Below are 27,962 nucleotides of genomic sequence, written 5' to 3'. Positions count from 1 at the left end.
TGTTACATTTTCAGGGATCTCAGAATAACTTTGCAGGCAAAATATAGTTTCCCATTCATAAAACTCTGCTGACTCTGCGTGAAGCTTTTCTCAGTGCCCTTCAATTCTTGCCTTAATAATAGACTCTCGCAGATTCCCAGTAATAATGGTTGGGTTAAATGTTTCCTGCCTTCTGTCTCATTCCTTTCTTGAAGACAGGCGCCACATTGGAGGTTCTCCAGTTTCGCTGGAATAGTCCTGAAATCGAGAGAGTTATGGAATCTTTCACAAAGTCCCACCAGTCATTCTGTAACCAGTTTTCTTTTAAGAAAAAAACAACTGTGAATTACTGCTGACCGGTCTACCCTTACTTTTATCTGTTTGTTAAAAATCTTGTTCGTTTTGTTAGAGACAGTTCAGAACCTTGCCTCCCATTAACATTTTGTCTATATCATTGACATGCTACAGTGCCTTCTCCAGTGAGGAAAAATGCAAAGTACTGGTGTAAATTTTGGCCTGTTCCCTGTAGCCAGTTCCCCAGTCACATCCTCCAAATGGCCTCAAAATACTTTCCAGACTTCACTTCTACCTAAGGTCACACACTCATTTTGAACTCTTTTATATATACACAGAAAATTTTGTGATGCTTGTTTTTATATTTCTTGCCAATTTACTTACATTATATCTTTTGTTCCCCTTTTCTCGCTTTCTAGATTCATACAGTCAGATCATGCACGAACAGACACTTTGGTCCAACTTGTCCATGCTTAACTAAACTAGTCCCATCTGCTTTCACGTGTCCCATATGCCTCTAAACGTTTCCCATTTATATATTTGACCAAATGTCTTTTAAATGTTGCAACTGTACTTTCATCTACCACTCTTCCTCTTGCAGTTTGTTCCATACACACATCACCCTATATGTCAAAAATTGCACCATTTGCCCTTTTAAATCTTCTCCCTTTCATCTTAAAGCGATGTACTCTATGTTTGAACTAACCCCATCCCTCCAACCCCCCACGCCCGCCACCCCTCTCCTTGGCTCTCCACCCAGTCGATGCCTCTCATGATTTTATAAACTTCTATAACTTCACTTTTCAACCTCCTCCACTCCATCTAATACTAACTTCAAGAACAAACATTTAATCGTAAGCGCTGAAAATTTGAAACAATATTCAAAATGACAGGTAAACAACACAGACAAAACTTTATACTGTGATTTGTTTTTAATTAAAATATCAATACTAAGACAGCATGAAACCCTTACAAGTGCCATTAGGAAGTCAAACCCTTAAATTCCTTTGTCGAAAGAGGGTGATTATCCCTACACTGAAAGTGTATATCTAGCCAAATCCAAGTAAGAAAGGGAATTCTTTTTCCACTCGGTAAGCATGCAGTTACCTTTAGCAGAGTGAGATGAAGGCTGAGTATACTTGTTAAAATTTGGATCACAGTGTGAATTCAGTGCGGGGCGGGGTGGGGGGGGAGGTGATTTTAATAAGGAAACTCCAAGAAGGAAACTTTCTGTAATGAGATGTGAGTGGGAGGTGTAAAACAACATGAATGTAGAGGTCGAGTCACACTGAGACCAGAAGCAAAGTGGCAGCACAAAACACACCTTGATGCTAGTGCAGGGCAGGTAGACCTGTTCAAAAAGCCTCAGATAGGAACCATAATGTGAGACAATGCGCTTTGTAATTGGACAGGGTAACCTGGAATCAGGAAGGGGAGATGAGCAGGGAAGAGGATGGGGCAGCAATGGCAGGGGTTTCTGGGGGCAATTCAGGCAGCACAGTTGACATTCATGCCCAGCATCTGCTCATTGTCCCTGAAATATTCACCCTAAATCTGGGCACACACGAATGCTCGTTAATTTGCGATGGAATAGTATCCTTGACAGATTTTGTCAACCACGGGCGGTTCATCTTCTTCCAAGTCCTTCTTTTTTGAACAGAAACAATAATTGCTGAGTGTTATGGGATATCTGCTTGAATGTCTGCTCCTGTATGTCCACTGACATTCCTCTGGGTTTATTTCCTCATCCCTGTTTAGACCAGATGTGACACAGAAATCCTCAATCTAAAGGTTTGGTTCTTTTCAATCATTCATGAGGAACTTCTGCATGTGGATGAACACATGATCAGCGGAGGCTGACTCCATTCTCCCAGTTTCTCCAGCTCTGTTGTTTCTGTTTGATGATGCCACATTGCAGTGAGCTGCCTCTGACGTGACCTACTTTTTCTTCAAACCTGAAATCCCCTAACTCTGGTGGACAGGGCCTTCAGCTGTCACTGTCCCATCGCCCACAGTGTCGCCCTCACTCCGTCCCCTCCTTCCCAGAATCCACATTCATGGAATCATCCTTGGCCACTTCCACCACCTCCAGCAGGACTACATCATCAAACACATCTTCCCCTCCCGTCCACTGTCAGCATTACATGGGGACCATTCCTTCTGTGACACCACCATCACCCTGAACACTTCCCCACTCCCCCCATGGCACCTTCTCATGCAATTGCAGAAGGTGCAACACTTGCCCATTCACCTCTTCAATCCTCAATGTCCAAGGCCCCAATCAGTTGAAGCAGCATTCCACTTGTATACGTTCAATCCAGTCTCCTGTCATTGCTGCTCACAATGCAGTCCCCCTTACATTTGGGAGACCAAACAGAGACTGTTTTAAGGAACGCTTCCACTCTGTCTGTAGGAATAATCCTGACCTTCCAATTGCTTCCCATTCCAATAACCTACATTGTTCTCATGCTGACTTTTCGGTCCTGAACTGCTGTAATGTTCCAAAGAAGCACAACCCAAGCTTGAGTAACACCTCACTTTGCACTTTGGTATATTACAGCCTGTAGGAGTTAATATTCAATTCCATAATTACACAGCCTGACCCCATTATGGCTGTTCTCCATTTTTCATAAATTCTGCTTCCTGGTTTCCCTATCACCTTGTCTGTGACTTGTTTATTTTGCACTCAATACAGAGAATGCATTTCTCCCATTTACACTTTAATTTACACCCATTTTACATCTGTTTCTCGTTCACCACAATTAAAAGCTCATTCCTTTATGGCATTGCATCTCCACATGCTCTGTATCCCATCATCCCTCGATCACTTTTGTCAAGGGATTAAGGAGTTTTTTTCAGTTCTGAATAAGGGTCACGCTGGACTTCAAACACTGTCTCTGTCTCTCTGTCTCCACAGATGCTGCTAGATCTGCTGATTTTTTCCAGCAATTTCTTGTTTAAACAGCTTGAAAGAGGTGTGTCCAAGCCGCTCAAATGCCCTGTCCATCTTGGAGCACCATACACCGGGGAGTGAACAATAATGCAAGATATAGAAATTCATTGGTTCTGAAATGACATAAGACTGGCATCATTGACGCTACAGAGTTCTTAATGAAGATCATGGAGAGAAACAGAGGGAAACACATTCAATTTAAACACCGAAGGTGGCCCGACTGGAAGGGAAACGATCCATATGAATGTTAGAATTAGAATCGCTTCAGTGTGGACACAGGTTCTTCGGCCCAACAACTCCAACACGATTCTCTGAAGACTATACCAACCAGACCTATTCCCACATCCTACACTTACCCCTGACTAAAGGACCCAACCTACGCATCCCTGAACACTACGGACAATTTAACAAGGTCAATGCACCTAAACTGCATATTTTTGGACTGTGGTTGGAAACCAAAGCACCCAGAAGGAACCCACGCAGACAAGGGAGAATGTACAAACGCCCCAAAGGCAGTCGCCGAAGGATGGAATTGAACTTGAGTCCGTAGTGTTGTGAGGCAGCAGTGCTAACCACAGACCCACGGTGCTACCCGGCGAAATATGCTTAGGGGTTTTGAGAATCATGACAGTTAAGAGGTGTGACATCATGGACAAACGCTCAGAAGAATGAGAATACAAAAATGGAAGTGTTATCACATCTGAAACCAGCGTAGGTCATGGTGTGATGGGTGAATGGGTCTCGGTGTGAACTTGGGGACAGACAGATGAATTGCAATGCAGAAGTTGCAGCTCAAAACTGGGAATTCATGTGGTACTGTCAATCACAGCTGGACAGAAGGAAAATTGTATTGAATCAAATTCTGTAACTTTATGCCCAAAATAATCCCTCAGTCTATCATTCCCATTAAACTGATCGATGTTTCAGAGACGAGTTGTGGAATGTACTAGGGTCAGAAGCATGTATACCTAAAACTGATGACAATCCATTTAAAGCTACCGCACTTGACCACTGTACTTACATTCCAAACAGCAGGACTAATATCTGGTAGAGAGGGAGAAATGAATGCAAACGAAACAGATCAAATAGAAGCTCTACAGTTCTGCCACATCCAGTCTGAAATGGAGTTGAACTATGAAACAACTGACGATAAAAGAGGATTCCACAAATATTATTTAAAAACAACTTGTTCAATGGGATTAGGGTGTCACTGGTTAGCTCATCATTTATTGCCCAGAGGATAGTTAAGAGTCAACCACATTGCTGTGGGTCTGGAGTTACATGTGTCCAGAGCAGATATAGATGGCAGTTTCCATTCCTTAAGAACATCAGGGAACCAGATGGGTTTGTCCTACAATCAGCAACTGATTCATGATCTCATCATTAGACTCTTAATCCCAAACATGCACTGGATTTGAATTCCACCATCTACTTTAACAGGATTCGAACTCAGATCACCTGAACATTACTGGGTTTGTTAGACTAAAATCTCAGCAGTTATTGCTGAGGCTATTGCTCTACCATTCCTCGAAATAATGGAACCTTCCTGTACATCAGTATAAAAGACAAGGATGCCATGTCTGCACCATCCTCAGGCAGACTTGTTGATTGAATGACGCCCACAGAATCACAGATGCCAGTCTCCAACCAATTCGATTCGCTGCACGTGACATGAAGAAACAGCTGAACACATTAGACACGACAAAGGCAATGGTCCCTGAAACCATTCTTACAAAAGGACTGAAGACTAGTGCTGCACAACAAGCCATGTCGCTGGGGACGCTGTGTCATTCCAGCTCCAAGTCTGACATCTTCCTGGCAATGTAAATAATTACTCAACTATGTCCCATCCCCTAAGAGAGGAATAATTACAAGCTGACCAATTACCACCCCCTCAGTCCCATCACGACAATCAAATTGGTGAGAATTCTTTCTGCCAGAGATGTCAAGCAGCAAAGAAATAATCGGCTCAGTGTGGTTTTTCATAGGTCCCCATGTGGAGATTGTGCAGTTGTGGAAATGTCACTGGATTACCATTCCAGACCAGACTAATTAATTGACTGCTGGTGAAAGTTGACAACAATCAATAAAATAACGAGATGTAAAATCTGGTGCCAGTAATACTGACATTGAAGCCCATGTCAGTTGTCAACATAAATTTTCTGTCCCATTGTACGTTCAAGAAGGGAATCTCCCGTGCTTTCCTTGTCTTGCCTAAATGTGACTTCCATATAGATACACAGCCATGTGGTAAACTCATCAGTGGTCTCCGAAACTGCAAGGCCGTTGTATCAAACTGTTCCGAGGTCTTACAGGATGAACCCAGACAGAACACTGAGCACCAGCCTCTGTATCGGAAAAGGGAACGGGAAACACAGTCCGTCGACCTATCAGAGACCTCCTTCCTAACATCTGAGAGTTTGTAACAAAATTTACTGAGCTTTCCCACAATCTGCGCAGAAACAATAGACAATAGACAGTAGGTGCAGGAGTAGGCCATTCTGCCCTTCGAGCCTGCACCACCATTCAATATGATCATGGCTGATTATCCTTAATCAGTATCCTGTCCCTGCCTTATCTCCATAACCCTTGATTCCACTATCTTTGAGAGCTCTAACCAACTCTTTCTTAAATGAATCCAGAGACTGGGCCTCCACTGCCCTCTGGGGCAGAGCATTCCACACAGCCACGACTCTCTGGGTGAAGAAGTTTCTCCTCATCTCTGTCCTAAATAGTCTATCCCGTCATTTTAAACTGTGTCCTCTTGTTCGGCACTCACCCATCAACGGAAACATGTTTCCTGCCGCCAGAGTGTCCAATTCTTTCATAATCTTATATGTCACAATCAGATCCCCTCTCAGTCTTCTAAACTCAAGGGTGTACAAGCCCGGTCGCTCCAGTCTTTCAGTGTAAGGTAATCCTGCCATTCCAGGAATTGACCTCGTGAACCTACGCTACACTCCCTCAATAGCCAGAATGTCTTTCCTCAAATATGGAAACCAGAACTGCACACAGTACTCCAGGTGTGGTCTCACCAGGGCACTGTACAGCTGCAGAAGGACTTCTTTGCTTCTATACTCAATCCCACTTGTTATGAAGGATAGCATACTATTAATCTTCTTCACTACCTGCTGTACCTGCATGCTTACCTTCATTGACTGGTGTACAAGAACACCCAGATCTATTTGTACTGCCCCTTTACCTAAATTGATTCCATTTAGGTCGTAATCTCCCTTCCTGTTCTTCCCACCAAAGTGGATAACCATACATTTATCCACATTAAACTGCATCTGCCATGCATCTGACCACTCACCTAACCTGTCCAGGTCACCCTGTAATCTTCGAACATCCTCATCACCTTTCACCCGGCCACCCAGCTTAGTATCATCAGCAAATATGCTAATGTTATTGCTGATACCATCTTCTATGTCATTAACATATATTGTAAAAAGCTGCGGTCCCAGCACGGATCCCTGCGGTACCCTACTGGTGACTGCCTGCCATTCTGAAATGGAGCTGTTTTTCACTACTCTTTGTTTCCTATTAGCCAACCAACTTTCAGTCCAAGTTAGTACTTTGCCCCCAATACCATGCGCCCTAATTTTGCTCACTAACCTCCTATGTGGGACTTTATCAAAAGCTTTCAGAAAGTCCAGGTACACTCCATCTACTGGATCTCCCTCGTCCAGCTTCAGAGTTACATCCTCAAAATTTTCCAAAAGATTAGTCAAGCATGATTTCCCCTTCATAAATCCATGCTGACTCTGACCTATCCTGTTACTACTATCCAGATGTGTCTTAATTTCATCCTTTATAATAGACTCGAGCATCTTTCTCACCACTGAGGTCAGACTAACTGGTCTATAATATCCTGTTTTCTCTCTCCCATCTTTCTTAAACAGTGGTACATCGGGAAAAGGGTAGGTCATCCAACACATTGAGCCTTCCCCACTCTAGGTTCAATTGACTTTTCCCAAACACTATATACACTATAGCCTTTGAAGTGATTAACTATCTGGATAAAAAATGAATTTCGGTCCGTCCATTTGGTGAAGAAGTCAACAAAGGTATACACATAAGCCTCTTCACAGAACAACAGGTTTAAATCAATTCCTATTGAAATGTTAACCGTTATTTGATTTTTCCAAGCAATGTGCTCAATGTCACGCCTATCCACATTGTTCTTCACCTGCCACGTATTTGCCCATTCCCTCCAATTATCTCAATCACCTTTGAACTTCTTTACATCCTGATCACCCACTCACAATCTCAATTTGGGGCCATCAGCAGATTTGGAAGATTACATACAAAGCCATTGAACAAAGGTTTGATATGTATTCTGAATAGCAGGGGTCCAAACATCAATTCCTGGATTATCATACTAGTAATTGCTTTCCACTCCAAAATACATAGAACTGTTTATGCTGATAAACATTTTCCTTGAAACTGTCCCATTCTCAACCCATGCCAGTATATTAGATCTAGCTGTGACACACAGTTATGGACCAGGACAGATATCCTCAAATCACTTCAAGGAAGTAATGCAGACCCAACCTTTTCTCATTGACTTAAGCAGGTGTAAGGTGCATATTCCAGAGCTGATGCAGCTGAATGAAACACAAACACAAGAGGATAGCAGATAGAATAACTTAACTATCTGAAAAAAAAACAAATTATCTCTCAACTCCAGATTCAACCCAGTGAAACTCTTCTGCACCCCATCCAATGCCAGTACATTATTTCTCAAGTAAGGCAGCTTAAACTTCGTACAATACTCCAGGTGTGGCCTCACCAGCACCCTATACAGCTGCAAAATAACTGACCTGATTTTAAATTGAATCCCTTCAGCAATGAAATACAACATATCATTTGCCTTCCTCAGTACTTGCTGTACCCGCAGACCAACCTTGTGTGATTCATGCACATGGGCACCCAGGTCCCTCTGCAGATCAGCATGCTGCAATGTTTTACCATTCAAATAAGAATCCTTTTTACTGGTACTCCTAACAAAATGGATGAATTCACATTTACTGACATTGTATTCCATCTGCCAGACATTTGCCTACTCACTCAAAGTATCTATATTCCTCTTAAAAGGTTTCATAGATCTCTGCACACTTTGCTGTGCCACTCATCTTCGTGTCATCTGCAAACTTTGACAAACTACAGTTGCTCCCAACTCCACATCATTGATATAAATTGTGAATAATTGCAGCCCCAACACTGATCCCTGAAGCACACCACTAGTCACTGATTACCAGATATGAATAGCACTCATTTAGACCCACCCTTTGCTTCCTGTTAGTCAACCAATCTTCTAACCATACTAATACTTTACCATAACGCCTTCCATTGTTATCTTCTGCAGCAGTGTACTGTGTGGCACCTTGTCGAAGACCTTTTGGAAACATAGATACACCACATCCAATGGGGCCGCATTGTCTACCTTGCTCATAATATCTTCATAAATTTCCAAAAGACTTGTTAAGTATGACCAGCCCTTTGGGAAACAATGCTGTGCCTGCGCAATGGGCCGATTTCTATCAAAATGCCTTGCTATTTCTCCCTTGATAATAAACTCAAGTATCTTCCCCATTACACAGATTGAGCTAACTCGTTTCTAATTCCCCATCTTTTATCTACCAGCCTTTTTAAACAGTGGCATCTCATTTGCTGTTTTCCAATCTGCTGGGACTGCCTCAGAGTTCATCAAATTTGAGAAACTTACCACAATTGCACTTGATATTTCTCCCGCTATCTTTTTTAGTACCCTGGGATGCATTTCATTCGGTAACTTGTCTGCCTCTAGATCCATTCACTTACCCAACACTACCTCCTCCATAATAATGATTATAGACATGTCTTCACCTATCCTCATCTCTTTGTCAATTACTGGCATGTTATTAGTGTCTTCCACTAGGAAGATCGATACACAATACCTGCTCAATGCCTCAGTCATTTCATCATATCCTACAACTAAATATTCCTTCTCATCCTCTAAAAGGCCAACATTTACGTTAGCCACTCATTTTCATTTTATAAATTTAGGGAATCATTTGCAATCTCTTTTCATATTCGGTGCTAGTTTTTTTTCTTGTGTTCGATCCTACTTTTCTTTATAGCTCTTTTCGTGGTTTTCTGTTGACCATTAATGTTTTTCCAATCTTCTAGGTTCCTGCTGTTCTTGGCCACTTTGCATGCCTTCCCTTTAAAGGTGGTAGCCTCACTTATTGCTGAGACACCCGATGCAGATTACCCCTTTTCTTAGAGTCTTTCCTTTTCACTGAATATACTTTTGCTAAGGACTTTGAAAAATTCCTTTGAAATCCTCCACTGCTCGTCAACTCTCACCATAAAGTATTTGTTAGGAGTCAACTTTAGCCAAGTCCTCCCTCATTCTGTTGTAGTGTCCCTCATTTAACCACAGGACCCTGGTATTGAATTTTATCTTCACGCTCTCCATCTGTATTTTAAATTCAACCATACTGTGATCATTCCTTCCAAGTTGATTTCTAACTTTGAGGTCATTAATTATTCCTGTCTCATTTACACAGGACCAGATCGAGCATAGCTTGCTCCTTATTGTACGTGCTTTTATGTTAGAGCAGTCAAACCCAGACATTTCGGATTCACTGCTTTTAAGATACCTTTGAAAAACAAAACAAGGACAGCATGACAGCAGGCCATGGGCATTTTTCAGATTTCAGTCCAAATATTTTCTCCAAAACTGTTTATTTACTGATTTGATTGTATTTCCTGTTTTTCTTTCAGTAAACTAAGAATTGCTTGGAAGTTTTATTTTCTTTCTTTCATGAGGGCAGAACTGAAGTAGTCGCTTCATAGTCTGACATTTTCCTGATCTCCATTCGCTGGTTTTGGATTGTAAGGAAGCTACAATTATATTTGCCAACATTTCACCTTGGTATATTGTACTTTGAGAAGCTTTTACGTTTGACGCTTGTTTAATATACTTTTCTGAAACCTATTACGTCCTGTCTTAAGCTGTTCAATGATTGACCTTCCACAGCCATACAATCGCAGAGGCATAGCCTGCGTAGCATCAGAATTACAGCACGATATATATTACTCCAACTTTACTACATCACTACCATAGCCCATGAATAGTTTGACACTTCCAGTGCTCGTCCAAACACTTTTTAATGGTTGTGAGGTGACCCGTGATAGCTCCACCCCCCCCCCCCCCCCCACCTCAGGAGGTGCATTTCGGACCCCCTCACCCTCTGGGTGAAAAACAATCCCTGAATCCTCTCTAAACCTCAAATCCTTCTTTTTAAACGGGTGCTCCCCTCTTCTTGGCCCTCTGACTAAAAGGAACAGCTGCTGTCTATCCACCCTGTACATGCCCCTCGTAATTTTATCCTTCTGAGTCACATTCCCCTCAGCTTTCTCTGCTCCAAAGTAAACAAATGGAGCTTATGAAATCTTTCTCCATAGCTGATATGCTCCATACTTGGGAACATCCTGGTGAATCTTTGCACCCACTCCAGAACAAGCGCATCCTTCCTGTAATGCAGCTCCCACAACCCCAAATAGTATTCCATCTTGGCCAAACCAAAGTGCTACATAGCTCTTGTAAGATATGCCTCGATGAGTAAAGGCTATGCCTACTGTTTCCAATGATTTCTTACGTAACCTTTCTGTCTCCCCCATTACATTCACGGATGTGTGGAGAAGCACCATCTGAGCTTCCTGGTGTGCTGCCATTCATTGTGTACTCTTCTGTCTGGTTCCTTTCTCCAATGTGCATCACCTCATATTTATCAGGGTTACATCTGCCATTGATCCACCCATCTGACCTTTCCATCTGTATCTTCCTGTAACATAAGACCTTCCTCCTCACTGCCAAACACCAGCCAATATTTGTGTCAAACACAGACTTACTTATCATGCTGACCCTCCCCCTCCACAGTCACACCTGCATCATTTATAAATACCACAAACAATAAGGAACACAGCGCTGATCATTGTGGTACTTCAGGGGACACCGTTCTCCAGTCACACAAATAGCCTTCTACCACCAACTATTTTTGGAAAACTTTTCTCTAACACTGATCTGAAACACACTGGTGTATAGTTCCCTGCTCTATCACTACAACCCTTCCTATAAAGGGTGTTCTCCAGTCCATGGGCACCTCACCTGTGACCAGATTCTATTTAAACATTTGCATCAGCGCCTTTCATCCCTTGTCTCCAACTGCAGCCTGAGATGTAACTGATCTGGACCTGGGGATTAGTTCAATTTTATACCAGCCAATACATCAATCCCTGCTCACATCTTACATCAATCTGTTTAAGAGCTTCCCTGTCCATCTTCTTGAATTCTGTAACTACGTTCTCCTTTTTCCAAGTAAACAGACGTGAAGTTCTCATATAACAATCAATCAGCGTTCTCCAGTTTCACACACAGATTCCCGCCTTGATCCCAGACCAAGTCTCCTCAGCAGACCATTGTGCCATCTGAGAGATTAATCAGGAGAATGCCCATTCAGTATATGTGATCAGAATATTTTACTTAGATCAAGACATCAAAATTGTACAGGTACAGTCCAGGTACAGTCTCACCAACTCTCTGTGTTACTAGTGCAGAATGTCTTTATTTCTAGCAGGAGCAAATCACTGCAGAAGCAGAATCTGTACTGAAACCAACACATGCTCGAGATCACAGTTAGTCAGACAGTATCCGTAAAGGGAGAGCAAACTGACACTTTGAGTCTACTTGATTCTTTATCGTCTGTATTTGGATTCCCTTTAAATGAAGGCGGTAAAAGGGGCACAGCACTGACACCTGCGGCACACCAGCGTACACCGGTCTGCAGTCACAAAAATAGCCTTCTACCACCACCTATGTTCTCCAATCTTTTCTCTAATGCCTACCTTCCCCTGTTTGCATATGTTCCTCCCAATACACTTTGCTTTAATGTTTTCTGATAACTTACTGTGTGTGCTGATTAAAACTCCTCCTGAATATCTGACTGCACCACATTCACTGATTCGCCATTGTTTACATCTACAAGAAATATCTTCAAGAAAACAATTGTAAATTATAACCTCCCTTTCATCAATACAGAACAACTCTCTTGAAATTCGCTATTACTTACTCAGTGTCCAATAGGTTGCAACAGATTCCCTACTGTGGATGACAACTAACTGGCCTGTAGTCCTCCACTCTCCCACGTCTTCCCTTCGTAAATATTCGAATGCATTTATAACCTTCCGAAGTGAATACAGAGAACTACAGTGGTCCCTTTTGCAATCAACATGTGTATTGCTGTTTTCCCTGAAATTTCACTTTGAATTATATCTGGTCTGTCAGACCGATCAATCCTCATCCCAGTTCTGTTTTTAAATACTATGTCGTAACTGTATATGAATGGTTTTAGTCTTTAGTTACAAAGGTTCCATGGTGACTTGGTATTTCTTGGAGATTTTCTGGATCTTCCTCTTTGAAGACAGACGCAATGTCACTGTTTCATCTCCTTGTCATTATTCTGTTCTCTACAATAAATTCTCGTATCCACACATTCGCTGTGCCACATTTGATCTTGATTTCATTTTCCTTTCAAGTATCAACAGACGCTTTTCGCCAGTATTTATAATTAACAAAGAAAATCACAGCACAGGAACAGGCCCTGCAACCCTCGAAGCCTGTGTCAATCCAGATCCTCTGTCAATACCTGTCGCTTATTTTCTAAGGTTATATATCTCACTGCTCCCTGCCCATTCACGTATCTGTCTGGATACATATTAAATGACTCTTTCGTCCCCGCCTCTACCACCACCGCTGGCAACGCATCCCAGCACCAATAACCCTCTGCGCAAAGAACTTTTCGAGCATGTCCCCAATAAACTTTTCCCCTATCATCATGAATTCTTGACACCTAGTAACTGACTCCCCCACTCTGGGAATAAGCTTCTTGCTATCCAACAGGTTCCCTCCTGTGGGTGACGAGTTAACTGGTCTGTGGTTCTCCACTTCTTAAATTGTTAGAATGCAGGAAGGAAAGTATGCTGTATGCCTTCCTGATCATTCTATCTTCCTGCCACTTTCAGCGAACAATGGATCTAAACACCCAGCTCTCTCTGCACATCAATTTTCCCCAGGGCTTTTTCCAGTTACTGTATAATTCGTTCTCGATTTGGATCTTCCAAAATGCATCACCTCACATCTGCCCTTTCTCCACCAAAATCTCCAATCTATCTACATTCAGCTGTGTTCTCTGACAGTCCCCTCAACTTTCTGCTACTCTACCAATCTTAGTGTCATCTGCAAACTTGCTAATCAGACCACCTATACCTTCCTTCAGATCATGCAAGTACATCACAACAAACAGTGGTCCCAGCACGGATCCCTGTCAAACACCACACAGAACAATTGTCCATTTTGAGAAACTCCCTTCCATTACTGCTCTATGTCTCCTGTTGCCCAGCTAGTTCTCTAAACCATCTAGATCATGTTAGAAACAAAATCAATAAAGTTTAGACGAGACCACCAAAACTGGAAACAAGACAATTTATTCTAAAATCTTGCAAGAAAGGACCCCAATTGCAAAGAGCAATTGAAGTGAAGAAAATTCGAATTACTACAACAGTTATACCTTTGAGTTGCGTGAGGTCATCTCTCCAGACTCCTATATTACCCAATCTTTCTTATTAATTTCTGCCCCAGCCCTAGCTATGCTCCACGCTTATTGCCCCCTTCTCTCCAAGTTGGCAACCTTCCCCTCTGCAAGTGCTGACACAAGGCTAAATTTGAGTCTTGATGATCCTTTTTCACTTGTCCATTGTCCAGAGGTACATCAAGATCTGATTTAACATTTTGTATCAATTGTGCTGGTTCATTCCATCCTCGGATATTTCATTAACTTGTATAATTTTGTATAGCCCAAGCATTCCGGTTATCTCAGCCTTGTGCTGAAAACATAATTTTTAAAAAGAATTTATTTAATTTTTAAAAAGAACTTATTTACTATAACAATTACACATCAAAGTTAGTATTTAATTAACCACAATTATACACTGAAAAGTAGAGATACTCTTCCCTGAATACCTACATTACCTCTTTTCTGTATGCTTTTTCTATATCAGCAAAAACAATACATTTCCCCCTTTCTAACAACTCCCCCATTTCTTTTCTTTTACCATTTGTTGTTTTTGCAATTTTTATTTTCTGCTCACTTTTAACCCTAGGGTGTATAGGTTCACAATCTTGTCATTTCTGCCTTCGAAGTCTGTTTTTTTCTCAAACTCTAGGAGTAATCCACCACACGCTCTTACTTGCGCTTGAGCTATAGTCATTACCATCATTGATTGTTGTCCTCCCAAAGACATTACCAGCTTAGTCATTATCCATTTTAACACGTTAAATCCTATCAGTAAACCTACAATTATTATTAATACATGAATGCCTAAATTAGCAAACCATTTCCCCAACCGGTCAGTGTCCAGTCACTCCATTCCCATCTTTCACCTTTTTGGATTCATCCGCAATTTATCTTTTCTTGCTTATCTTTTTCTTTACTATTTCTGCCTTATCTTCCACTATGGAAGAGATGTCTGGGATGAAGGTGCAGCATTCCTTACCAATCAGCGCACAGGTTCCCCCTTTTTTGGCAAAGAGATAGTCTAAAGCCATTCGATTCTATAAAGCTGTTAGACATGTTGCGATCATTTCGTTGGTTATGGCCGATATCTGGGATTGAGTTTCTCCCATTCTGCCGGCGGTATCATTAATTAAATTTTCAAGGGCGGCCGCCAGTTTCTGTATTTCCAGCCCTGCCCTTGTAGTGCCAAAGCTTGGGAGTAGTGTCCACAGCTGACGTTCTCCTTCAGGGACCTCTTGGGTCTTACGTCTTATCCCACCCCCACCCCCACCTTCCTCAGGTTGGGCTCATGTTTTTCTATACAGAGCTGAGGGACTATATAAGCAAGGGATCATCAACCACTCCAGCCTTTCTTGTTTTGAGGCAACGCTTATTCACTGCTCCTTTTAGTGGGGAAATTCTGAGGCTATTGATAACACCTCGAGTCTTCGGGGCTGGTCTTGGGAACCATCCTGCAAACTTACACGTACTCCTTTCATATTCCCACTTTGGACTATTTGAGCCCGAGTCAAATTGTTGTACATCGTATACTTCCTCTTTAGTGAGCGGTATTACCGAAGTGGGGATTCCAGATTCGTCATGGTGTGGAATTTCTGCACAGACCCGACAGTTTGCAAGTCTCTCATGTTTGGCATAATTTTGGCATAGTGTCGTAAAGTGATTTTTCCCGTTTCCTTGAACAGTTAGTACTACTAACGTTATAATACTTTATCAGTACCCACCCATCTCTGAACTCTGCCTATCACCCTATCTTAATCTTTTAGGGGCCAAGGAGAGGTGAGTCCACGCAACCCTTACAATCAATACAATATATATCATCAAACATTAAAAGAGTCTTTTATCTTAGTTTATTCCCTCTTTCTCAGCTTAACTTTCAGAGGGTTGTCTGTAGGATGAGCGTGCCACTCCGCCAATGGGGCGTTCACAGGACGTTTGACGTGAGTGTGATGACTCCACCCTTTCTCAGCAGTTATGATAGCTGTCCCAGGAATCAGGAGAATTAGGAATGGTCCCTCCCAGCTCGGGTGGAGTTTAGTATCTTTCCAGGTCTTGATCAGGACCCAATGACCCGGTTGTCGAACTGAAGGGGCGGTATCTGAGTCAACAGACCCTTCTTCCTAAAGACAGACTACGAAGAGCTGAGTGCCACAATATAGTTCTTCAAAAAACTTATTATTGAACTCTGTAGTTGGAAACTCCCCGCTTCCACCCAAGAAAGGTACTTGGTGCAGTGAGGATTACACATGGAGAATGACGCTAAGTCCCACAGAGATCTGGAGAATCCCAGTCTCCATCCCTGGCCTGTGCTGCTGTGCCCCTCTGGAGTGGAGAATTCTGTTGGCTCAGGATCTGGAGTAGCTGCAAGAGCGAAAGACATTGACAGAGGCAGCAATTAGACCCACACAGTGAGGGATACCGCATGGAGTGAGACTAAGTGATATCACTAGAATGCTATGCACACAACGAGGGAAGGGCACACACAGCGAGGGAGGGGGGCACGCACGTACACAGTGAGGGAGGGAAACGCATACAGACAGTGAGGGAGGGACATGCACAGGCACAGCGAGGGAGGGACATGCACGCACAGTGAGGGAGGGACACGCAAACAGCAAGGGAGGGACACACACAGCGAGGGAGGGGGACACGCACACACTCAGCGAGAGGGGTACACGCATGTACACAATGAGGGAGGGAAACGCATACAGACAGGGAGGGAGGGACACACACACAGTGAGGGAGGGGTACACACAGAGCGAGGGAGGCATGCACACACAGCGAGGGAGGGGCACACACACAGCGAGGGAGGGACATACACACACACAGTGAGGGAGGGACACACAAACAGTGAGGGAGGGACACACAAACAGTGAGGGAGGGACACACACACACAGTGCAGGAGTGACACACACACACACACACTCACACACACAGTGCAGGAGTGACACACACACACACACACAGTGAGGGAGGGACGCACACACAGTGAGGGAGGGACACACACACAGACACAGCGAGGGAGGGAGACACACACAGCGAGGGAGGGGTACACACTGAGCAAGGGAGACATGCACACACAGCGAGGGAGGGGCACACACACAGCGAGGGAGGGACATACACACACACACACACACACACACAGTGAGGAAGGGACATACATACACACTGAGGGAGGTGCACGCACACACACAGTGAGGGGGATATACACAAAGAGCAAAGGAGGGACACACACACACACACACAAACACACAGCGAGGGAGGGACACACACACAGTGAGGGAGGGACACACACACTGAGGGAGGGACACACACACACAGCGGGGGAGCGACACACACAGCGAGAGAGGGACATGCACACACACAGTGAGGGAGGTTCACACACAGCAAAGGAGGGACAAGCACACATCCAGCGAGGGAGGGACACACACAGCAAGCGAGGGACATGCACACACACGGCGAGGGAGGGACATGCACACACACGGCGAGGGTGGGCATGAGCATGAAAATGAAAGGAGGCATGCACACACAGAGAGAGGGGACATGCATAGACACAGCGAGGGAGGGACACACACACACAGCGAGGGAGGGACACACACACAGTGAGGGAGGAGCACACACACAGTGAGGGAGGGATACACACACACAGCGAGGGAGGGACACACACAGTGAGGGAGGGATACACACACACAGCGAGGGAGGGACACACACGCAGCAAGGGAGGGACATGCACAACACAGCGAGGGAGGGACACACACAGAGAGGGAGAGATACACACACACAGCGAGGGAGGGACACACACAGAGCGAGGGAGGGACACACACACACAGCGAGGGAGGGACACACACACACAGCGAGGGAGGGACACGCCCATGCACAGTGAGAGAGGGACACACACAGACACAGAGAGGGAGGGATACACACACAGTGAGGGAGGGATACACACAGAGCGAGGGAGGGATGCACACAGAGCGAGGGAGGGATGCACATACAGCGAGGGAGGGACACAAACACACAGCGAGGGAGGGACACACACACAGGGAGGGATACACACACACAGCGAGGGAGGGACACACACACACAGCGAGGGAGGGACACACACACACAGCGAGGGAGGGACACACACAGAGAGGGAGAGATACACACACACAGCGAGGGAGGGACACACACAGAGCGAGGGAGGGACACACACACACAGCGAGGGAGGGACACACACACACAGCGAGGGAGGGACACGCCCATGCACAGTGAGAGAGGGACACACACAGACACAGAGAGGGAGGGATACACACACAGTGAGGGAGGGATACACACAGAGCGAGGGAGGGATGCACACAGAGCGAGGGAGGGATGCACATACAGCGAGGGAGGGACACAAACACACAGCGAGGGAGGGACACACACACAGGGAGGGATACACACACACAGCGAGGGAGGGACACACACACACAGCGAGGGAGGGATACACACACACAGCGAGGGAGGGACACACACAGTGAGGGAGGGACACACACACAGCGATGGAGGGATACACACACACACACACACAGCAAGGGAGGGACACACACACAGTGAGGGAGGGACACACACACACAGCGAGGGAGGGACACACACACACACACACAGCGAGGGAGGGACACACACACAGTGAGGGAGGGACACACACACTGAGGGAGGGACACACACACACAGCGGGGGAGCGACACACACAGCGAGAGAGGGACATGCACAAACACAGCGAGGGAGGGATACACACACACAGCGAGGGAGGGACACGCACAACACAGCGAGGGAGGGATACACACACACACACAGCAAGGTAGGGACACACACACACACACACACAGCGAGAGAGGGACACACACACACAGCGAGAGGGGGACACACACACACAGCGAGAGGGGGACACACACACACAGCGAGAGGGACACACACACACAGCGAGAGGGGGACACACACACACAGCGAGAGGGGGACACACACACACAGCGAGAGGGACACACACACACAGCGAGGGAGGGACACACACACACAGCGAGGGAGGGACACACACACACCGAGGGAGGGACACACACACAGCGAGGGAGGGACACACACACACCGAGGGAGGGACACCCACACAGCGAGGGAGGGACACACATGCACAGCGAGAGAGGGACACACACACAGCGAGGGAGGGACACACACACACAGCGTGGGAGGGACACACACACACAGCGTGGGAGGGACAAACACACAGCGAGGGAGGGACACGCCCACGCACAGTGAGAGAGGGACACACACACAGCGAGGGAGCGACACACACACACACACACAGCGAGGGAGGGACACACACAGCGAGAGAGGGACATGCACAAACACAGCGAGGGAGGGATACACACACACACAGCGAGGGAGGGATACGCACAACACAGCGAGGGAGGGACACACACACACACACACAGCAAGGGAGGGACACACACACACACACACAGCGAGAGAGGGACACACACACACAGCGAGAGACGGACACACACACAGCGAGGGAGGGACACACACACACAGCGTGGGAGGGACACACACACACAGCGAGGGAGGGACACACACACACAGAGCGAGGGAGGGGACACGCATGCATACAAACACACACACATACACACTCACGCAAACACAGAGCAAGGGAGGGGCACGTGCACACACAGTGATGTGTCTCTTTGGATGGGTAATCCTCCAGCTCCCACTTCACTCTGCTCCCTCACAAGGTCACCGTCTCTGTGACTCGCAGGTACTTGTAATCCTCCTCATGTCTGTAACTGCATACAGACAATGCAGCTCTCCCTTTTAGATCTGACATCCTCCCTGACTTATAACTCTTATAGTTCTCACACTATCTCACTTCCTCCATTCCCACTCCACCCTGCTCCCTCACAGGGTCACCATCTCTGTGACTCCCAGGCATGCCTAGGCCTCGATCCTCAGTGCTGATTTATATCCTCCCACATTGGTGCCTCCACCTCCTAGGTGTGAGTGAGTCTCAAACTCCTGCTCCAAGTTGCTCCCTCACACGGTCACTCCCTCTGTGACTCGGTGCTGATTTACAACCTCCTGCTCTGCTGTTTCTTTAACTCAAATTCTCAGTCCGCCTCGATACTCGGTGATTTATATTCTCCCGCTCTGTGCTGCTCTCTCTCAGGTTCTCTCCCCTTGTGACTCCCAGGTAATGGTAGGCCTCAAGCCTCAGCTGAGATTTATAACATCCCATTCCGCACTGGTCTCTTACAGGATCGCTGTTGTGCCTGGACGACAGTGGGGAAGAGGAGGATTAGACAGAGCAGAGGGTATTACAGTGATTGGGTGAGCAGTATGTGATAGAAAAGCTTATCTGGGGTGTTAGGCAGACCTGCAACAACTCTAAAACGTTACTGGAAGATACAGCGAGAGTTGCAAACACTGAAGAAGGCAAAGGAAATAGAGAGATGGTGGCTTGTTCATGACGGAGCTTTGTAGAGTCTAAAGGGCTTTTTCTGAGCTGCTTACAGAGATGTGTAAACTTCAACAAATGCAAATTGACAGTCAACAAGTGTTGTATGGTGCTGGAGACTGTTGGTTGTTACAGAGTTAGAAGACGTGCAGTAACTGGAGGGAATATAAACTTTTGGAGCACTGGTGGTGTTCAAGGACCCTCAGGACATGAGGAGGTGCAGAGAATTGGAGCATTCCAAATAGTGGGAATGTAGGAATTGGAATTCCTGAGATGGATAAGGAGGATGAAAAGTGCCAAGTTAACTCATACAACCATTGTAATTACAGAGATTTAAGGAAGGGAACCTGTGCTGTCATTGATTGCAGTTATATGGAGAGTTACAGAAACAGAATGGGTTACAAATTTAAAAAGGGAGAGGTTTTAGGTGATCAGAAGTTTAAACAAGAATAAAGAAATTTTAGAGATCTCTAGCACAGATGGGAATGGAAGAGGTGAGATAGTGTGAGGAACTATAAGAGTTATAAATCAGGGAGGATTTCAGATATTGTCTGTGTGCAGTTACAGACATGTGGAGTGTTGTAGCGCCTGCTGGAGGGGACACAGATAACAACAGTTCCAATGGCTGGTGCGGTGGCTCAAGAAGGGAGGATTGTCAGGACTGGAGATTACACAGATAGGGGTGAAATTGAAGCTGCAGGAATTTACAGAGAGAGGGAGGATTGGAGGGACTGGAGGTTACACTGATTGGGGTGGTAGTTGGAGCTGCAGGAGTTAATGTAGGATTGTTGGTGCTGAGAATTACATGAACACGGATAATAATTGGAGCTGCAGGAGTGAGTGAGATAGGGAATGCTGAAGGGGCTGGATCAGTTCACACAGCCAAGTAGAAGTGTCGGGATTGGAGGCGCCAGAGATACTGAGGGTTGTCGGGCTGCAGGAGTCAGAGAGTTAGTGAGGACAGTGAAGGCAGGTTTGCAGCATTCCCATCAGTTACACAGAGATGTGGAGTGCTGTTCTGGAGTGGGTTACAAAAATCAACAGGGTTGCAGATACTGGAAGATATTACAGGCTGTGGTTGTAGTATCTGAGAAGGTTAAAGCGACAGGATGTGTTGAGGAGCTGGAGGCAGCTACAGGTATTAAACATCCTGCAAGGGATCAATAACCTTACATCGATCGGGGGATTGGAAGTTCTGGAGATAAAGAATGAGAACTGCAGTGACTGGAGAATATCACAGAGATGGGGAGTAATGTAAGAGTTCGAGGAATTAGGTGAGCTGTGTTCAATCGAGTCAGGAAAGATACAGGGAGATCCGAAGGGACTACAAGTGATCAAAAGGACAGTGAGCCTTCTCAGTTCAGGATTGGGGCGGTTTACGCAGACAGGGAGTGTTTTATGGAATGGTATTACTTAGAGAGATTATGAAGTTGTATAGAATTGAGGAACGAACAGAGATATGGAAGGCTGTAGTAAATGAAGACTTTTGTTGATGTCGGATGCCGAGGTTCTGGAAAGAATATGGACCGGCAAGCTGGACAATCTGTCAGAGCTTACAGAGACAGGAACAGCAATAGATCCTGGAGACACTAACACAGATAGGGAGTATTACAGACACTGGAGGAGGTTTCTGCTTTAGGGATGGTTGTAGGGAAGTGTAACGTTTACACAGATAGGGGTGTAAGAGCTGGAGAAGGTTATGGAGATGATCAGATTGGTGGGGGGACCGGAGGAGCTTACATTGACAGGGCGGGTGATAGCGATGGGAGAATGTTTCAAAGGTAGGAAGTCTTGTAGAAACTGATCGGGAGAGTCACAAGCATTGGAGCTGGTTCCACAGATCGGGGGTTTTACAGGGTCCTGAGGGGATTATGCAGATAGGGAGGATTGTAGGATGTCCACATTTTCAGAGTGTTTCAGGACTGGAAAAGGTTACACAGTTAACGAGGGATGTTGGAGCTCACAGAGACTCGGAGGTTTGAAGGGGTTGGGGCTGATTATGGACAGATGGATATATTTAGGGACAGTAATATGGAACGCAGAGGGAGAATTTAGATTAGATTCCCTACAGCATGAGAAAAGGTACTTCCGCCCAACAAGTCCACACCAACTCTCCAAAGAGCACCCCACCCAGACCCACTTCTCTCTGACAACGAAGCTAACACTATGGGCAATTCAGCATGGCTCATTCACCTGACCTGCACATCTTTGGACTGTGGGAGGAAACTGGAGCACTCGCAGGAAACCCACACAGACGCAGGGAGAAGGTGCAAACTCCACATAGACAGTCACCCAGTGGTGGAATCGAACCTGGGTCCCTGGCGCTGTGAGGCACCATTGCTCACCACTGAGCCACCGTGTTCCCCCAAATTGCAGAATTACACAAAGAGAGAATGTTTGAGGTGCTGGGAGTGGAGGAGCAAACAGAGATGTGGAGTGCTGTTGTGGTTTGAAAAGGATCTGGAGGTGTTTTTACGGATAAGGAGTTCGGTAGGGATGGGAGAAATTTACTGTGGTCGTGTGGTGCTATAGGCCAGAAGGCAGGAGTGTGATCGGACCTGCAGAAAGTTACAGTGATCTCATGCTCTCCTGGGGCTTGGGGAAGGTACCCAGGTGGGTACGTTGGTCCAGGCTGGAGGATTTTACAGAGACAGGGGCACTGTAAGTATTGTGCCATACGACAGAAATAGGGATTATTGTATGGATGCAGGATAAGATTATTGAGATTGGACATGTTATCGACACTGGAGCAATTTACACACGGGGAGAGTCGTCAGCATCGGAGTAGGTTTCAAATATCCAGCAAGATGATGGGAGGGGTTTGGTTTGGTTTTGGTCAAGGGTAGTTTGGGGGTGGGCATGAAATGCTGGCCAGCCAGAGAAGCAATATCCTACGAGTGAATTAAAATCAACCCTGATTGGGCCAGTGTCCTGGCCAATCATGTCGCAGGTCTATGGACAGGGCTTTCTCCTGACAGAGATGATGCAGCAACAGGGTTCAGGTGAAAGGAGCTTTCCAAATGCAAAGAGAAATGGTAACTCATCGGAACTGCATGGGAATGTGGCTGAAGACAAGCAGGAAGGAACAGGAAGGGACAGAGTTTAACTAAAACTGTACATCAGTGAATTGGGCTGTGACAGGACATTCTGGGAAAGAATAAGTTATAATGTTGTTTCGTTTGGAATTGCCAAAATATCTGCAAAAAGGTAATAGACTTATGACACAGATTTAAATGCGATTTAGTCAGCAGAGAAATGTGGTTACAGGGTGAACAAAAGGTGGAAAGTAAATATTCAACGGTACACAACCTTGTGGGATCTCAGGCAGAATAGGACTGCCGGATGGGTAACCCTGACAGTAATCAATAACAAAGGCATTACAGAGAAAGCATGTGGCCTCACATGATGTGGCTGAATCAGCCTGAGTGTGAATCCTGGGTCCCATGTGTCACAAACACAAGCAGATGAACCTTTTCTTTAGGCTGCCAGCAGCATTTCATTGTTCATCCCTGCATTAAACAGAAATTCAATGGAATTTGTACAAAGGCATTATGATAATTTTGGGAGACTTCAATCTTTGCATGATCTGGCACAGTCACCCTGGCAAGAGTGATATTATCCGAGCTCCTCTTTGAATGTGTTTGTCAATGTTTCTTTGAATAACATATTGTGCAAGTGGCTCTGGATGTCACTATTTCAGATCGACCATTTGGTGATGAAGATGAGTGAAGGAGTGATGTCACACAGATCCTCCAAGAGATTGCAATATAGTGGAATTCAAAGAGATTATCAGGTTTTCAAGTGACCATAAGGCACACCCGAGCATCAGAAACAAAGCCAATTACATGAATTTGAGAGGAGAACTGACCAAGCTAAACAGGGGACACAGACTGAAATGTATGGCTGTAAATGGACAGTGGGAATCAATTAGAGCAGTAGAGATGTACAACAAAGAAACAGACCTCCTGAAGAAGGGCTTATGCCCAAAACATCGATTCTCCTGCTCCTTGGATGCTGCCTGACTTGCTGAGCTTTTCCAGCAACACATTCTTCAGCTCAAACAGACCCCTTCGTCCAATTCGGCCACGCCGACAAGATATCATAACCAATCTGGTTCCATTTATCAGCACATATCCCACTAAACCCTTCCTATTCATGTACCCATCCAGATGCCTTTTAAATGCTGTAATTGTACCAGGTTCCACCATTTCCTCTGGCAGTTGATTTCGTACATACAGCAACCTCTGTGTGAAAACGTTGCCCCTTAGGTCCCTTTCAAATCTTTCACCTCTCCGCCCTGGACCTATGCCCTCTAGTTCTGGACTCTCCCACCTCAGGGAAATGACCTTGTCTGTTTTTCTTATCCATGCCCCTGCTGACTTTATAAACCTCTATATGGTCACCCCTCAGCCTCTGACACTCCAGGGAAAACAGCCCAGTTGATTAGCCTCTTCCTGTCGCTCAAATCGTCCAATCCGGGCAACATTATTGTAAATAATTTCTGAACCCTTTGAAGTTTCACAAATTTCTTCCGATAGGAATGAAACTAGAATCGCACGCAATATTCCAAAAGTGGCCGAACCAATGTCCTGTACAACCACAAGATGACCTCCCAACTCTTATACTCGATACTCTGACCAATAAAGGAAAGCATACCAAATATATTCTTCACTATCCTATCTACCTGCCACTCTATTTTCAAGGAACTATGAACATGCACTCCAGGTCACTTTGTTCAGCAACACTCCCTAGAACTAAACCATTAAGTGTATAAGTCCTGCGAAGATTTGCTTTTCCAAAATGAAGCACCTCACATTGATCTACATTAAACTCTATCTGCTATTCTTCACTCCATTGGCTCATCTGATAAAGAGGGGACAGTGAGGTCTGCAGATGCTGGCGATCCCATATCCCTCTTCACTCTTTGTGCCCAAGTATGGGATGGTTCCTTCCGGAATGTGAGAATTAGAAAGAAAGCTTAGGGAAATTGAAGAGGTTGGTACAGCTGTTAGTGCTAGCACACCTGAGGGAATGGTGTCGAGGTGTTCTGAGTGAGGGAGTGGGCAGCACAGACACCAGGCAGAGTTGGGCAGAGGGGCAGAGAAGAGATTAGAGAGAGACTGAGAGAAGATGCTGCATTCACTGAGAGTGGGAGAACATGAGCCTTGGTGGGAGGTGGGTGCAGTAACAGAGAGAGTGAGGGTGAGGTCATAAAGTGCAGATGGTGCCACATACCCTGGTAGAGGGGAGAAGATCATTGACATCCTTCCTACACTGCTAGGCATTCACCCAGAAGGCTGGCACCTCACTGACCCAGGGGTCAGCCTCAGACCAAGCTGGAAGGGTCTGGTGTCATAGCTTCCCCTGCCAGCCCTGGAGGAAGATAATGTCCCTCTCATGCACCATGTCATACCCCAGGACCAGGGGCTTGTCCACAATGGGGAGCCCCAGTTTTACCCCCTCTGCCATGTCCAGGCCAGTTTCAGATTCACAATCCAAGAGTATAATGACTTTTTAAAGATGGCTCTCGGAAACAGGGAGTCCGATGCATTCTGGGATATCCAGGCAGTGGGCAGTTCTCATGACAAAGGGGAAAATCATCGCGTTAGTATCAGATGAGAGGAAGACTTCACGGGCAGGGAGATAGTTAATGAGGCAGATTGGGGATGGTATCATGAGAAAATGCAATTCACCTTGTGGAGCGAAACCCTCCATGAAACCCGAATAAAATGAGACTTGACCAAATCATAAGATGGGTTAGGCCTCTGTCTGTCTGAATCAAAATAGGGATAAAATATTGGCAGCAACAAACTTGGAGCGGAGAATTATGCAGGAGATTCAAATACTTAAAATAGGGGTAATACGATGTTCCAGAATATTAAAAGGAGCCGTGGAAAAATCTCCTGCCTTATAGTTACCTACATTATACATCCTCACTGGATGCAGGGATGATGCCGGAGGACAGGAGAATGGCTTATACCGCAACTTTTTTTAATGTGGAGCAAGGGACTGACTGAATAGGTCACGGCTGGAATTCTGAGACAGTGGATAAACGGTCACTGAGGAAGTCCCAGGGACTCCAGGGCAGGCGGTCTGGATTTGTTCAAGGAAGAGCGTGTGTAATTAATCCGACTGTGTCGGTTTGAGGCAGTAACTTGTAACTGCATGTGACTTACTTGGATTTAACGAAAGATCCCATGGCAGACTGTTTAAAACCAGAAACTATGGGGTCCAGGTGAATGAAGCAAAAAAACCCAGAGAAGTGCAAGGTAAGGCATTTGGGGACATCAATAAAAGAGAGGAATACAAAATAGAGAGCATGGTCAGTGTGGGCAGATAAATGATGGTAGCTGGAAACACCAATAATCTTGTTAATGGAGCAAATGGCATCATTTCCTCTGTCAGCCAAAGTGCAGAATTTCAGAACAGGAAACTTATGCTGGAACTGTATACATAATGGGTTCAGTTACAGCTTGAGGACTGTGTGCAGTTCTGCTCACCTCATCACATGGAAGGATGGAATTGGACTGGAGTGTACAGAGGAGATCCGTTACCCTGTGACTGTGGAAGTGCAGTTATGAGGAAAGATTGGAATGGAGGATTGTGCGAGGCGATTTGATTGGGGTGCACATATTGTCAGGGACATGGGTAGAAAGTGAGAGAATACCTTGTTCCTTTGGAGAGCTCAGTTACCAGTGGCAAATATTTAATGTAATTGGTTGAAATATTAGACAAGTGATGAGGAAAGTTGTTATTTCACCCAGAGTATGGTCAGGATCTGGGAGTCACACATAGAATCGGAGTAGATGCAGAAACTCTCAAACCATTTGAAAGAGGTACCGGGATCTGCACCTGACGTCCTACAGTGTCCTGGGAGACAGAACTAGGGCTTTCAAAACAACGTTACATCTCGTCCAATGCAGACAGTGGACAGAGTCATCACTTCTATACTGTGCTATTTTCTGAAGTTTTCAAAGTTTACCAGTATCTGATTGGATTAATACGCAGGGATGAGGGGTGAGGGCAGGGAGGAGTAGTGTGTGAATTGATTACCATCACAATAATACTGATCCCATCCTTTATCCACAATGCTACTTCACTGTGTTGGCCTATTTATCCTTTCTGTATAAATGGTCACACTGCAGCCACATCTCCATAATGACAGCTACATCTGACCTGGTTCGCACTATTTAAAGCAACCATTTCTCTGGCCTTGTTGAAAATTTCCCAGTTTCATTCTTGCTCCATTGAAGGCTGCTCTCAGTCAACTAATGTTTCTCACTCTCAATTATTGCATATCATTCTCTACCATCATCCAGAACTTTACAATAAAATGATCACTGCACCCCAAAACGTTGCCCTACTGACACTGGATCCACTTGCCCCACCTCTTTCCCAAGGACCAAGTCCAACAGTACATGCTCTCTTGGGCTGGATACATCCTCCTTCAGTGAGCTCTCCTCCATGTAATCCAGGAACACTTGACCCTCGTGAACCTTCACCACCAGTATCTGGAAACATTAAGTTTCTCAGTATAACCGATCTGTATTATTATCATCGCTCTCATAAGATCCTGCATATTTATTCTCTCCAACATTTCTTTCGTTGCTGGTCGACAGACTGTACCTCACAGTGTAAGTGTACACTTGTTGTTCTGTAG

Source organism: Chiloscyllium punctatum, unplaced genomic scaffold, assembly GCF_047496795.1.
Source record: "Chiloscyllium punctatum isolate Juve2018m unplaced genomic scaffold, sChiPun1.3 scaffold_117, whole genome shotgun sequence".
Taxonomy (NCBI): domain Eukaryota; kingdom Metazoa; phylum Chordata; class Chondrichthyes; order Orectolobiformes; family Hemiscylliidae; genus Chiloscyllium; species Chiloscyllium punctatum.
Note: the sequence above shows the minus strand (reverse complement) of the source record.